This window comes from Adiantum capillus-veneris, chromosome 22, assembly GCF_014529385.1.
Source record: "Adiantum capillus-veneris isolate H3 chromosome 22, ASM1452938v2, whole genome shotgun sequence".
Taxonomy (NCBI): Eukaryota; Viridiplantae; Streptophyta; class Polypodiopsida; order Polypodiales; family Pteridaceae; genus Adiantum; species Adiantum capillus-veneris.
Window position 1 is genome coordinate 98,785,367 of NC_140952.1, and position 14,161 is coordinate 98,799,527.

Here is a 14,161-nt window from a genome sequence, read left to right on the forward strand (position 1 = left end):
TCCAATGCGACGCCTGTGGTAGTAGCATTGGTGCAGTGCTAATGCAAGATGGCAGGGTAGTAGCCTATGAGAGTAGAATCTTGCAAGGGCCAGAAAAGACTATGCAAGTCTATGAGAAAGAACTGCAGGCCGTCATTCATGCGCTCTCAAGTTGGAAACACTACCTGCTAAGTGCAGATTTCATTGTCCAAACGGATCACCAGACCTTGCGATACTTCTTAACACAGGCAAAGTTATCTGAGAAGCATATGCGATGGGCAAATATCTTGTCCATATTCCATTTTCAGATTGTGCATGTGGAAGGCAAGAAGAACGTTGTGGCTGATGCCTTGTCAAGGAAGCCACAAATTTCAGCTGTGTCAATTCCTTATCATCATGAACTTGATGATATGAGGGAACAGTCTGCAAATGATGAAGATTTTGCAAGGGTCTTCGAGCAGCTAATGGATGGACAAGGTCATGAACACTATCTTCTCAAAGATGGGTTCATGATGATGCATGGCTGATTGTGTGTCACAAAGCCATTGCGACGCAAAGTTATGGAAGAGAGTCATATCCCACCGTATGCAAGGCATCGTGGTATCGATGCTACCGTTAAAGCGGTTGAGACATTCTTCTACTGGCCTACATTGAGAAGAGATGTGGATGCCTTTGTGCGAGAATGCCTAATATGCCATAAGGTCAAGTTTGACATGCAAAAGGCACCAGGGTTATTGCAACCACTACTTATTCCAGATAAACCATGGGAAAGTATTGCTATGGATTTTATCTTTGATCTTCGGGGACGCGAGGGGACCGCTATACAGGTGATCTGGCGCATTTTCGGGGTTGAAAACAAACAATTCAGCGTGCTGCAAATTCTCGCAAGGTTTATCAAAGTGCCGTATGCGTCGGGAAAGTCATTCAATGCGTGGGAATACTCACTGTGAAGGGTCCTAGTACAGTTATGCTGCCGAAATCGGGCCGGAACAATTGAAATTCAGCCAAGCTTGTGCGAGGCAGCTTGTAGGGAACCACAACATTTTTTCCCTCTTTTTAACAATAAAGAAATACCGAAAGGGGCGCCTAAGTTAGGGGCCAATCTGGTGTCGGTCTACTCATACAGGTGCAATCTAGCAGCCTGTATCCCTCTCCCCTTTGTTGTGTCTTGAAAGTACAGGTAAAGTGGGCGACAAATTAAATGGTGAAAGCAAATAAGGTTTAAGTCTAAAGTCTACCGCCCTTTTTGAAAGTACAGGCCGGTTTCATGGTTCCATCGCCGGGATTAAATCACTTTTTCCCATAGAAGTGAGCCTTGGTCAGTTTGGGTTTGAAGACACAGGGAATTGCAATTATGGCTGACAAACCAGACACAGGGAATTGCAATTATGGCTGACAGACCATATGATGTGACTAAAGAGGTTTCCTCTTCACAGGGTCAACAGACACATGAAGTGCGTGAGTCTTCAAGAACACCAGAGACGGATGATGATATATTCAGGACCCAGTTGGCTACTCTTGTGGCTATGTTCACACAAGTAATGCAGAACCCGAGGTTGTTAGCCTTTTTGCAACCTCCTCTTCCGTCTCACCAACTTGGGTCACTAGATCATATTCAAAAGCCTCTTAAGGCTCGAACACAGGTGATTCATACTGCAGAGTCAATGGAAACACCTGTACACTTAACGGAGAACATGCACTCTCCAATACCTGTGCCGAAGGTGCAAGAACAGGTGGCTGAGATGCCAGTCTTTCAAGTTGTACCAGTTCAGCCAGCCACTTTTCAACAACCTATAGCTGGTTCTAACGGGCAGGGAAGCAACCTACAGGCTATGCAACAGGTCTTCCCACCACCTTCAATACACCCTGGCTATTTTGGAGGTGGATCGGTATTCCAGAGCATGACTGGTCATGCACCTGGAAATCAGTTTTACACGCCAGGAACAGTGTTCAGGGGTGCTCAAACGATGATGCCTAACCCCATGTATGGTGTCACGGGCATGCTACCAAGGTTTCAAAGCACTCGGGGCCAATTTGGGATGCCACAGGCAAATTTTGGTATGGTTGGGATTACAAATCAGCAGCCAAATATGGCATTTCCAGGTAAACTTAATTGCGGTCAGCGAACACAAATGAACCCTAACAGTGTTCCCATGTTTCAGTCACTTCCATATGACAACTCAACGCCTCTGGAGAGGCCAACTTGGTACAAAGAAGGTGGCAAAGGTGTGACATTCACGACCTTTATAGGCTTTGATGACAGGAAGAAGGCTCTCTCATTCCTCCTGCAGTTTGACAAGGCCTATGCAGGGGGAAACATTATAGAGGCTTCAAAGGTCTGCAAGGCAGCCACTTTCTTGACAGGGAATGCGGGACAATGGTGGACAACTTTATTGCTGCAGGGGCAAGCTCCGTCCACATGGATTTACTTCAAGCAGATTTTTGCAACAGCATGGTTATCTGATGACTTTGAAGCAGATGTCATGACAGAATGGCACCAGGTTCATGCTGCCACTTGCAAGAATCTCGATGACTACAATCGGAAGTTTTCGAAAGCTCTACTTTCAGTAACTTCCTATAGGTTTGTGCCATTGACAGAACAGATTGATAAATACTGTTGTGGTCTACCCAAAGGATTGAGAAAGTACTGCACGAAGACCAAAGTCACTACTTTGACGTAGCTCATCGAGGTAGCCAGCCAACCAACACAAGGAAAGGCAAAGCTACCGCTGAATCAGAAAAGGGACCAGCAAAGAAATGGAAAAGACGTTTTCCTCGCAAGTCGGAAGAGCAAAAGAAGGTCCTGAGGTCAGAGAACAAATGCTTCATCTGTAAGCAGCGTGGCCACATTGCTTACAATTGTCCATGGCTGGTCTAGTGGCAAGAAAGGAAAGAAGCCCATGGCTGGTCTAGTGCCAGATATGCTGGGCAATAAGCCAAATTCAGATGCAAGTAAGCTTTGCAGAGCATGGAGAAAGGTCAGGGATCAAACAGTGCTTATCTTCTTTGATCCAGGTGCCAAAGCCAACTTCATTTCCCCAGAATTGGCTTCAAAGTTGGGAATTAGATATGAAGAGATGGGGTATACAGCAGAGGCAGGTTTGGCATGTCAAGGCCATACAGAGGCTGTGACACCCATCATTGGAAAGTTGCGCCTACATATCCAGTCCTGTGTAGATACTGAAGAATTTTACATCATGCCACTAGACGGATGTGATGTGTTGCTAGGTATCCCTTGGTTGTTTCCAGTACACGGAATCATGGATGCCTACAACAAAAAGTCACTGTACAGAGTAGGGGAAAGACTCACATTTTGGATGTAAAGCTTAAAGGGGAGTCTGTTCCCACTGTATCAGCTTCTGCTATTACTTCTGTAATGAAAAAGCATCTTTCTGCGTACTTGGTTTTTGCACGTGAAGTATCAGATTGTGATGAATCAAATTTATCTGTGCTAGATAAAGAAAGGTCAATGTTTTTACAACAGTATAGTGACTGTTTTTCCCATTCATTACCGTCTAAATTACCGCCAGAGAGACCCGAGGACCATGCGATAGATTTGGTGCAGGCAGTAGCCCACCACATAAGCCTCCGTATAGGGTTAGTGCGGCTCAGCAAAAAGAGATAATGGGCCAAGTACAAGAGCTGTTAGAAAAGGGGCTAATTCAGCCCAGTTCATCCCCATTCTGTTCTCCAATGTTGTTGGCGCAGAAAAAGGATGGCTCATGGCGTATGTGCATCGACTACCGTGCACTGAACAAGAATACCATCAAGAATAGGTTCCCTATACCTAGAATTGATGATATTCTGGACAAATTAGAATAAGCAGCTATGTTTAGCAGGATAGATCTAAAGAGTGGGTCCCATCAGATCCGCATTAGATCAGAGGATGTGCACAAGACTGCTTTTAGAACGACGTTTGGCCTTTACGAATGTTTAGTGATGCCCTTTGGTCTCACAAATGCTCCTGCTACGTTCAATAGGTTGATGGACAGAATTTTCCATCCACACCAGCAGTTTGTTGGTACATTCTTTGATGACATGATAGTCTACTCAAAGAATGAAGAGCGGCATAGACATCACTTTGCCATTGTGTTCAAAGAGCTACGCAGTCATAGGTTGCTCATCAATGCAAAGAAAAGAGAATTTTTTTGGAGGAGATTCATTTTCTCAGACACATTGTCTCAAAGGATGGTGTCAAAATGGATCCTGCTAGAGTTGAAGCAATCAAGTCATGGCCAGATTTGAAGACGGTGCACGATGTCCGAAGTTTCTTGGGACTATGCTCCTATTACAGAAGGTTTATCCGAAATTTCGTTGAGATTGCTTCACCTTTACATGCTCTTCAAAAGAAGGCAGTCACCTTTAGATGGACACAGAAAGAGATTTCAGCTTTTAATCTCTTAAAGGAATAGATGACTTCAAATCCACTCATTGTGTTGCCAGATCTTAGGAAGTCATTTTTGGTCGAGTGTGACGCCTGCGGTAGTAGCATTGGTGCGGTGCTAATGCAAGATGGCAGGGTAGTAGTCTATGAGAGTAGAATCTTGCAAGGGCTAGCAAAGACTATGCAAGTCCATGAAAAAGAACTGCAGGCCGTGATTTATGCGCTCTTAAGTTGCAAACACTACCTGCTAGGTGCAGACTTTGTTGTCCAAACGGACCATCAGACCTTGCCATACTTCTTGACACATGGAAAGTTATCTGAGAAGCATATGCGATGGGCAAATATCTTGTCCATGTTCCACTTTCAGATTGTGCATGTGGAAGGCAAGAAGAATGTTGTGGCTGATGCCTTGTCAAGGAAGCCACAAATTTCAGCTGTGTCAATTCCTTACCATCATGAACTTGATGATATGAGGGAACAATATGCAAATGATGAAGATTTCGCAAGGGTCTTCGAGCAACTAATGGATGGATCGACGCAAAGTTATGGAGAGAGTCATATCCCACCGTATGCAGGGCATCGTGGTATCGATGCTTCTGTTAAAGCGGTTGAGACATTCTTCTATTGGCCTACATTGAGAAGAGATGTGGATGCCTTTGTGCGAGAATGCCTAATTTGCCAGAAGGTCAAGTTTGACAGGCAAAAGGCACCAGGGTTATTGCAACCACTACCTATTCCAGATAAACCATGGGAAAGTATTGCTATTGATTTTATCCGTGATCTTCCAAGAACGCAGACAGGAAACGATGGTATTTGGACCATAATTTGCAGATTCAGCAAGCAGGCTCATTTTATTCCTGTCAGGAAGAAGATAAAGCCAAATCAGATGGCACGCTTGTTTAGGAGCAATATTTTCAAGTATCATGGCATGCCACAGTCGATTGTTAACGATCGTGATCCACGGGTGACAAGTTTGTTCAGGAGTAGCTTGTTTGAGAATATAGGCACATCGCTCAAATTCTCTTCATCATTTCATCCTCAAATAGATGGGCAGTCAGAAGAGGCAAATTCTATTGTCCTAGATCTGCTGAAGTGCTATGTGTCAGAGCATAAAGGAAAATGGGAGCAATATTTGCCATTGGTGGAGTATGCATACAATAATACAGTGCATTCAAGAACTGGCAAGGCACCTTTTGAGATAGTTGAAGGTGGCAAGAAAGTTCCCCCCATACTGCATACAAAGGACAAGATATTGGAAGCAGACAAGTATGTTCAGAACATGGATGAAATGTACAAGAAGGTCAAAGTGGCCTTAGAAAAGAGTCAGGCAAAGCAAAAGAAAGCAGCTCATCGTCACCGTCGTGAAGTGGTATTTTCACTTGGTGATTGGGTGCTTCTACGATTTGAAAAGGCAAGGTTAAAGAAGATGAAGGGCAAGGAAAGATTGTTTCCAAAGATCAGCATGCGTTACTATGGGCCTTTTCAAGTTATGCGACATAATCAATGATGTTGCATATAGGCTGAAATTGCTTGAGAGTTGGAAGATTCACAATGCGTTACATGTGAGTCTTCTCAGACCCTATGTGGGTGATGTGCCAGAAGATATGCTAGCTAAAGATCAGCCCGAAGTCGAGGAACTTGACGAGATCTTGGTCCCGGAACAGATTTTGGCACATAAAGAAAGAAAAGTGAAAGGCAAGGTTGCTAGGCGTTACTTGGTGAAGTTCAGAAACTATCCACCAATCGATGCTAAGTGGATGGAAGAAGGTGAACTTGCAAAGTCACCAACTGTGTTATCACTTTACCTTGAAGCCTTCGATTTGCAACCTACCTTGACCCCTTGAGTTTCAAAGCTACAAGGATTGTCAGTGTGACAATGGCTTCTGAAAGAAATGATGTACATGGTATTTAAAGTGAGCTCAAATGAAGTCCATGTTACATCAATGTTAGAGTTGTACAGATTGTCAGTTTGGCAATTGCTCTTATGGAATGTCCAAAACTTTGGTTAGTGCTATAGAAGTGAGTATTTCTTGTCAGTTTGTCAAGGATACAGTAATTGCTTCTATTAAAGGGTACATGTGTAACTGCATTCTTAAACTGTCGGTTTGGGTATGCTCGAAAGTGTTACTGGGTCCAACGTGTACTATAAGACAGTGGCAAAATGTGTGCCTACCATTTTGTCATTGGAAAGTTAGTGACTCAAAGCAATGGCAGAGTGCCAAGCTACCACTATGTCATTGGGACAGGGTTCACACGCAGGCAATACACGTGTCGACGAGGTGTTGACTACACCAGGGTTGACAATGAGCATCTATGTGTCGTACATATGTCGACAGGTGTTGAATACATCAGTGTTGACTGTGAGCATGTACGACATAGATGCAAACGAGGACGTTTGAGATTTCAAGAGGGGGGTATGTCACCAACGTGTGACTACTATCTATCCTTTTTGTTGATTTCTTTCTTATTATTTATTTACTTTCACTTTTTGGAAACCCCCCTCGCGAAATCTAACTGCCCTGCATTGCATACCTAGTGTGGAACTGTTGAGAGGGAGTCCAGGCCTGAGGGCAAGAGAGCACTAAGGTTGGACAAGGACTATGGTTAGCCAAAGTGGGGTCATTGACTAACCAAAGTGGAATCCTTTGCTACAGAGGCTACATTTCAGTTTTGGGTGTGGCTGCAGTGTACAAAGGGGGTCAGATGACCTAGAAAGATACAATGGCAACATCTCCTAAAATTTAGGGAACTGCTATTTTGGGACCTGAAAATGTGTCCGCATCATTACCTCCGGAATGACAAGGGGAACATTTTATTACTCTGCCGTGAAGTTAACCGGGCAACCGGTCGGGAGATTTTTAGGTGGCAACCCCGAAACGGGAAATACCTTGTAAATGTGCAAAGTGGCACATTTCTGTGCACTTTCCTCATGCAAGAGAAGGTGGCGCTGAATTTAGAGGGAAGAGGCTCATTTTCAAGCTTCTATCTCACAGGTTAAGAGCTATGGAGTGCTTCCTTTCCCTCCTATGTACAGTGCGGTGCCAAGAGTGTTGCCCTGCATGCTACGCACTGCCCTCTCTCTCCCCTATGGCAGTATGTTATGCCCCTCTAGTGGGCTTCTCAATTGACCAATGTACAGTTGTGTGGGTTCCTGCGCGATTGCCGAGGCAAGAGCCTCTTGCACAGGGACTGGATTAGCTAGCGGCTAATCCCCCGCACGCTAGCTAATCCCCCGCAGGTACAGGTGAATTCGGAGAGGTTCACGCCAGAAATCTTCTCCGATTCAAAGGGCAAGTAGCCCTACAGGTGCAAGAGCTCGAGGACTTGCTACGGATGCGACCGGCACGCGAAACGGAGCCCGAAACAGTAAATTACAGCCTGCTGTGTATTTTTGCAGGTTTAGGGTTTTGGCCCTAAACGGTCCCTAATACCCCCAGGAGGTTCGGGGACGCGAGGGGACCGCTGTATAGGTGATCTGGCGCATTTTCGGGGCTGAAAACTGAGAATTCAGCGTGCTGCAGATTCTCGCCAGGTTTTGCAAAGTTCCCGTATGCGTCGGGAAAGTCATTCAATGCGTAGGAATACTGACTGTGAAGGGTCCTAGTACAGTTATGCTGCTGAAATCGGGCCGGAACAGTTGAAATTCAGCCAAGCTTGTGCGGGGCAGCTTGTAGGGAACCACAGCGTTTATTCCCTCTTTTAAACAATAAAGAAATACCGAAAGGGGCGCCTAAGTTAGGGGCCAATCTGGTGTCGGTCTACTCATATAGGTGCAATCTAGCAGCCTGTATCCCTCTCCCCTTTGTTGTGTCTTGAAAGTACAGGTAAAGTGGGCGACAAATTAAATGGGTGAAAGCAAATAAGGTTTAAGTCTAAAGTCTACCGCCCTTTTTGAAAGTACAGGCCGGTTTCACCCTCCCTGTCTCTCACACGGACAGAGATCACCAGACTCATACGCCAAGATTTGATTGAACTAGATACCAGGAGCACATGGATACAGCCGACACAGGAGAGGGCACGAAGATGGCCTTCTACAAAGAGCATCTTCTCCAACTCACGGAGGACGGCTTTGTGACTAGGCCTGCATACATGGATACACACTTATCTCATGGGATAAGATGAGCTATTGGGCAGATACGCACATCCTCACATCAGCTCCAGATCGAGACTGGCCGATTTTGAGGGGTGCTAGCAGGGGCCAAGATATGTCACCTATGTAACTTAGAGCCAAAGACAGAGCTGCACTACACATGTCATTGCCCGACGTACTATGAGAAACGCGGCCGCTTGCACTGCTTGTTCAGAGAAGGTTTCGGACCTTTTTCTAGAGTTAATATAACATTTCATTTCTCTCTCTGTGTTGTGCGAGGCTGTCAATTCTTTTCCGTTAGAATCATGCCACATCAAGTGGCATTATGCACATAGGGATAAAGATATTCTAATCAGGTGGTGAAATGTAGCTATCTAGATTGTGATCTTCCCAAAGCTTTGTCCACCTCAGGCGATGTAGTGAAAACCACTAAATCCAATGCTGTGTATTCAATTGATATAAAGCATTCTCTGTAAAACCTCCTACTCATAAAAGCATAGGGATTGTGAAACCTGTGGGCCGTGCCTCCAAAATCATCCGCATCCACTCTTAACATTTCCTCATGATGTACCCTAGAAAGGATGCAGATCTACAGCACAACCATACTATAAGAGGGGCATGAGGGACCCACTTGTCATCCACCTCAAAAGCTTAAGAGGGGTAGGAGGGACCCACTCTCTGTCTCTGTGTCTTAATCCACGCTTGCCCGCTGCTAACTCTCACTGGGACATCTGTTGGTGATGCAAAACCTGCTGAATGGTCAAAATCTTCTCCAAACTAAGAGGACTCACTCTCCTGCTCCCCCTCAATAGTGCCTATTGTAAGAAGTTTGGATGTCTAGACTGACTTGACCAGGCTAGACCACTCCGGCTAGACAGGGAGACTAGACCAGCTAGACTAAGCTGGACAAGGCGAAGATGGACTAGACAAGCTAGACAAGGGCGAAGCTGGTCTAGACCAAGCTGGACCACACCAGCAGAGTAGACCAGGCAAGGGCTAAACCCACTAGCTCCTCAACCATATATGCTGAAAGGAGTGGAGTGAGACTTCAGTTGAGGTCCCAGCGAGCATCCCAAACATGAGAGCACATAAAATCTGTAGAGTCTCTCTAGCAGACGACTTGATTCTCGTATAAAACCCCACCGAAACTGCATTGACTGCGGAGTGCGAGCCACAGATGAAATATGCTAGGCTTTGTGCCAAAAACTGCAAAAAGGAATCTATCCCAAGCATCTCTTTCACACTACTACATATGGTAAGGATGGCGGTTGAATGGTGAGCCAATCCTCACTGGTTTCTACATTGTTGAAATCGCCATCGACAACCGACGAATCCATAGGAGGCAATGCATGCAGCGTCACCATGAAACGCGTTTCGATAGGTCAAGACAGGTGAAACGTTTCGCTCACCAAGTGAAACACAAGCCGTTTCACTAACAACAAGTTACCATAGTTTTAGTTTCACAGTCGCTAAATGCAAGTTTCGGTCTCACGTTTCATTGTGCTCTCATTTTGAACTGAAACGTTTCGTGGTGAAACACCGCGTTTCAGGGTGAACGTTTCGGCCTTGAAACGTTTCGCCGTTACGCTGAATGCATGTACAGTCTGTTGCCACAACTCAGCCCTCTCCCTAGCTGAAGTGGAGGCATGGATGCACATCACACCAACCAGGGTATCACATCGCTCTACCATGTACTAAAGTACCATGGTCATGAACACAATGGCGCCAACGAGGTTCCACAGAAATGCATACACAACTACTAGAGTACGTGTATCCAATCCCAGTTTCTCAAAATGCGGTAACTATTCATACATAACTTGTGCTCCCGCACAAGAACGATATCCAGATCTCAGTCTACATGAGAGCACAAATCTCTATGAAGAAAATTCTGTTTGGAACCACTAATGCTAGTGTGATGCAAGCCATTGACATTCCAAGTGACAATATGTAAATCCATGTGTCAACCAATGATGAATCTGAAACCTCAGAAGCATACATCAATTGTGTCAACGGCTACAAGACTGAAGATCAATGCCATGCTATCTTGATCCCTGGCCGAAGCCGTGGAACAAGGGCTAAAGGAAGGGCATCCTCGTCATCATGGGGAAGTGGTCAGAGGAGCTGTCCTAGAGCAAAGGAGTGAGCAGCTGTAAACCACAAACCAAAGTAGTTAGAAGAGCATCCGAGTGTGGAGACTACTGCCCACTCTGACGATACTCGCATGGTGGGAGGGATCGATGTAGTATGGTCCACGGATAAAACTAGCAGTAAACAATTGCAGTCCTCTGTATAGAGCCATTGTATGGCTCCTATGCTCTGTGCCAGTCTGTCTGTAGCAAGGTATGATGGAATGCAGCTTGCCCAAGTCTGGATAGCGTGCAAGGTGTGGCGAAGAACAAAATCCATAACTGAAACTTTTGTCCATGTCTCAAAGCCAGTAAAACGTAGGGAGAAGAAGAGCATGGGACTCTGCCTACTACCTAGAAGAGAGCGTACCTTCTATGCACGTCCTAAAATGTACAGGCAAACCAATAACGGACCAATGATTACTCAGTTCTAGAAAACTGCCAAGCTAGAGGCGCAAAAGCTAGGAAGGATCTAGGAACATGAGGGGTGGGTGGAGCGCACAGTAGAGGAGGAGAGGATTGAGTGTCATGGGTGGGGTTGTGCGGCAAGCGGTGATGGTATTGTAGTGTCAGTGGGAGGGAAGAAGAGGCTGGTGAAGATGGCATAGGTGGGAAGTCTATCTCCATAACTAAATGCGAGGAAGCTTTGGGTGGATGCCGCAAAGTAGGGGGTATGTCCGATAGCGTCTGAACCGACTGAGTAGCTAAGACTCGAGAGATTGTCAGGGAGACAGGCTGTCGAGGTGGTGAGTGTGGTGTTGCTGGAGGCGGTGCCTGCCGAAAAGTATCTAGACGAGGGGCCTTTTGCCAACCACCCGTTGCGCCCTAAGGTGGGGGATGTTGTGGCTCAGAGCGATGCGGAGGATGGGAAGGACAATCTCTCACCATGTGCCCAAACTAATGGCATTTAAGACACTGATCTGAGCGACCAATAACCACCAACCTCTGTAAACGAACCTTCTCTGTGGTGGGATCGCGAAGTTGTACTGTATCTGGGAAATGGGTGTCCCCGAGTGGATTGATGTGTATCTGTGGTGTGCCGATCTTTGTAGCCAATGAACCTGGTATAACCAGGCCCCACCTAGCGGCTACACTAGTAACACAACCTGAAAGATGGGCTGGGAGTGATGGAAAGGGGAGAGTGACTGGAAAATGAGGGATCCTTTGCTGGCGATCAAAATCCTCAACATCGAAGTCTGGTGTCCAGTGCTCTAAAACAACAGTCAGGTCCCTGCAACAATAGGAGAGCGACTTCAGAGAGACTCGGCACATCAGTCGTTTGAAAGTTGCACTTGCAAGATGCAACAACCCAACATGATGAGCTCCGAGATGGTACATCAAGGGTCATCCAGGGTAGACCGAAGCCACTCGCGAATGTGCCGTGTGAAGGGGAGAGGCCCACCATACGCCCAACCAGTGTCTGGCCATGTAATCTCTAGTGGTCGCCTCGATACTGGCTAGGTCCTTCGTAGTCAAGTCATATGTCTAGGTGAAGGGTGCGTGGGCAGTTGTTGTGACGCCAAGTGCATGTATGGTGGCTGCCATGGAGCAAGAATTGATCAAAGGGTAGAAGTTGAAGCTCTCTCTCTCTCTCTCTCTCTCTCTCTCTCTCTCTCTCTCTCTCTCTCTCTCTCTCATGTGCAATGCAGGAGAAGCAATGGAGAACCTCATACGGTAGCCAAAGGGAAGGCACTTTTGGAGCACATTACAACTGTGGGCTCTCGAAATTTACTGAAAAAGATGCCTAAAGAATTGCAAACCCTTGCACTGTAGCGTAACAGAAAAAGATGGGATTTGCGAGCAGTGGTAGTTTGTGACACAAAAGGTGCTGCAAACAGCTTGCAAGCAAGGGACCAAGGGATGTTTAGTTGTTGGTGCTTCAAGCAAAGACGAGCAGGGACTGCTGGGTAAAGACGCACAAGGACTGCAAGGCAGAAGCGCGTAGGCACTGCAAGGCAAAAGCGCGCAACAATAAATAGGTTAGGGCACAACCGCAAACGGAGTTCGCACTTGGGGTTTCATTGCAGATAGAGCCATGCACGTTTGGGGTTTCGCCACAGGCAGCTTTGCATCTCTCTCTCTCTCTCTCTCTGGCTCGGCAGTCAGATGAGAAAGCTTCACAGCAGACTTCAGAACCCACCTATACCAAAGGTATATTAGTTAACAGAGCCATTGAGCTTGGGAGAGCTAGGCGCCCAAGTTTACGAGGGCGACCACGACATCGACGGAGGCACCATCAGAGTATCAAGACTATTCTAGCACCACATGGGAGACGTCCAATGTGACTATTTACAGAGGCGGACATTGACAATGCTCTGCGACCAATGCAATACTTTCTCGGACAATGCCCGATGCCGGGCATCATGATGATGATTTTAGTTTTTCACTTTACTTAATTTTTATTTTGTACCTAGACATTGTATTAGATCCACCAAGATTGTATCAATTTGGTCTCATAGGTCATTTTGGCCTTTTGAAGACGTTCGATATAACATTTCATTTCATTCTCTCTCTCTCTCTCTCTCTCTCTCTCTCTCTCTCTCTCTCTCTCTCTCTCTCTCTCCAATAGAGTCTTCCTCGTGTTAAAGTGAAGTCTGGTACTAAGTCTTGAGTTCAAATCTCTCTCTCTCTCTCTCTCTCTCTCTCTCTCTCTCTCTCTCTCTCTCTCTCTCTCTCTCTACATAGCGGGCTGATCGTGAATGGATCCAAAACCAAGGTTATGCTTGTAAAGACCCTCAATGACGAAAATCCATGCATTGTATACAACAATGAGAAACTTGAAGTGGTAGATCACTTCAAGTACCTTGGCCTTGAGGTTCCATCCAATCATAAATGGAAGGATTGTGCAATGCGTCGCTTGGAAGCCGGAAAGAGGGCTTATTATGCATTTGAGAACATGTGCAATGCAGGAGAGATCAAGTGTTGGGCTCTCAAAAAGTACTTCTTTGACACATTGGTGACACCGGTGCTTCTTTATGGAGTGGAGGTGTGGGGTGGAAGCATCGGGAAGTCTACTTGGAAAGAGTTTGAGAATGTCCAAAAGCGTTTTCTCACCAACTTTCTCCAAGTCAAGACACAAACACCCTACATGCTCTTACTTCTTGAGTCCGGATCGCTTCCCATTGAGGTCTTGGGCATGGAAAGGGTTGTGGAGTACATGCGTAAGACACAACGTAGCCCTTTGCATCGACTTCCTAGAATCGCATATGAAGCAAGTCAAAAGGTTCAAAAGACATGCAAGAGCAAAATACTAAGTTCGGGGTGGATGCTTGATATCAAGAAATGGTTTGGAAAATGGGATGCATGTCACTTGGTCAAGGATGCGTCGATCGACTCCCAAGTTAATGAGGCCTTCTTACAACGCCAATGTATCATGGCTTGGGAGAAATCCGGAGGTTCTCGCTTCAGCCATTACACCACACACGTTGCCCCAAACTACAAATCTCTCTTCTTCTCGGAACGAGGTAACCGAACCCATTCCTACATCCTTGAGCCCATCCCGTTGAGTGCGATCCGCACCATTGCCTCCATTCGTCTTAGCTCCCATTCTCTACGCTGCGAGACAGGACGTTGGGGCACTGG

At 46.1% G+C, this 14,161-nt stretch overlaps 1 protein-coding gene across 3 annotated transcripts in view; it reads right to left on the reverse strand.

The window, feature by feature from the left end:
• The window catches only part of LOC147429886 (retinal-binding protein), a 139,056-nt gene that overhangs the window by 32,682 nt on the left and 92,213 nt on the right, over positions 1-14,161 (reverse strand). The gene's annotated exons all lie outside the window — the stretch shown is intronic.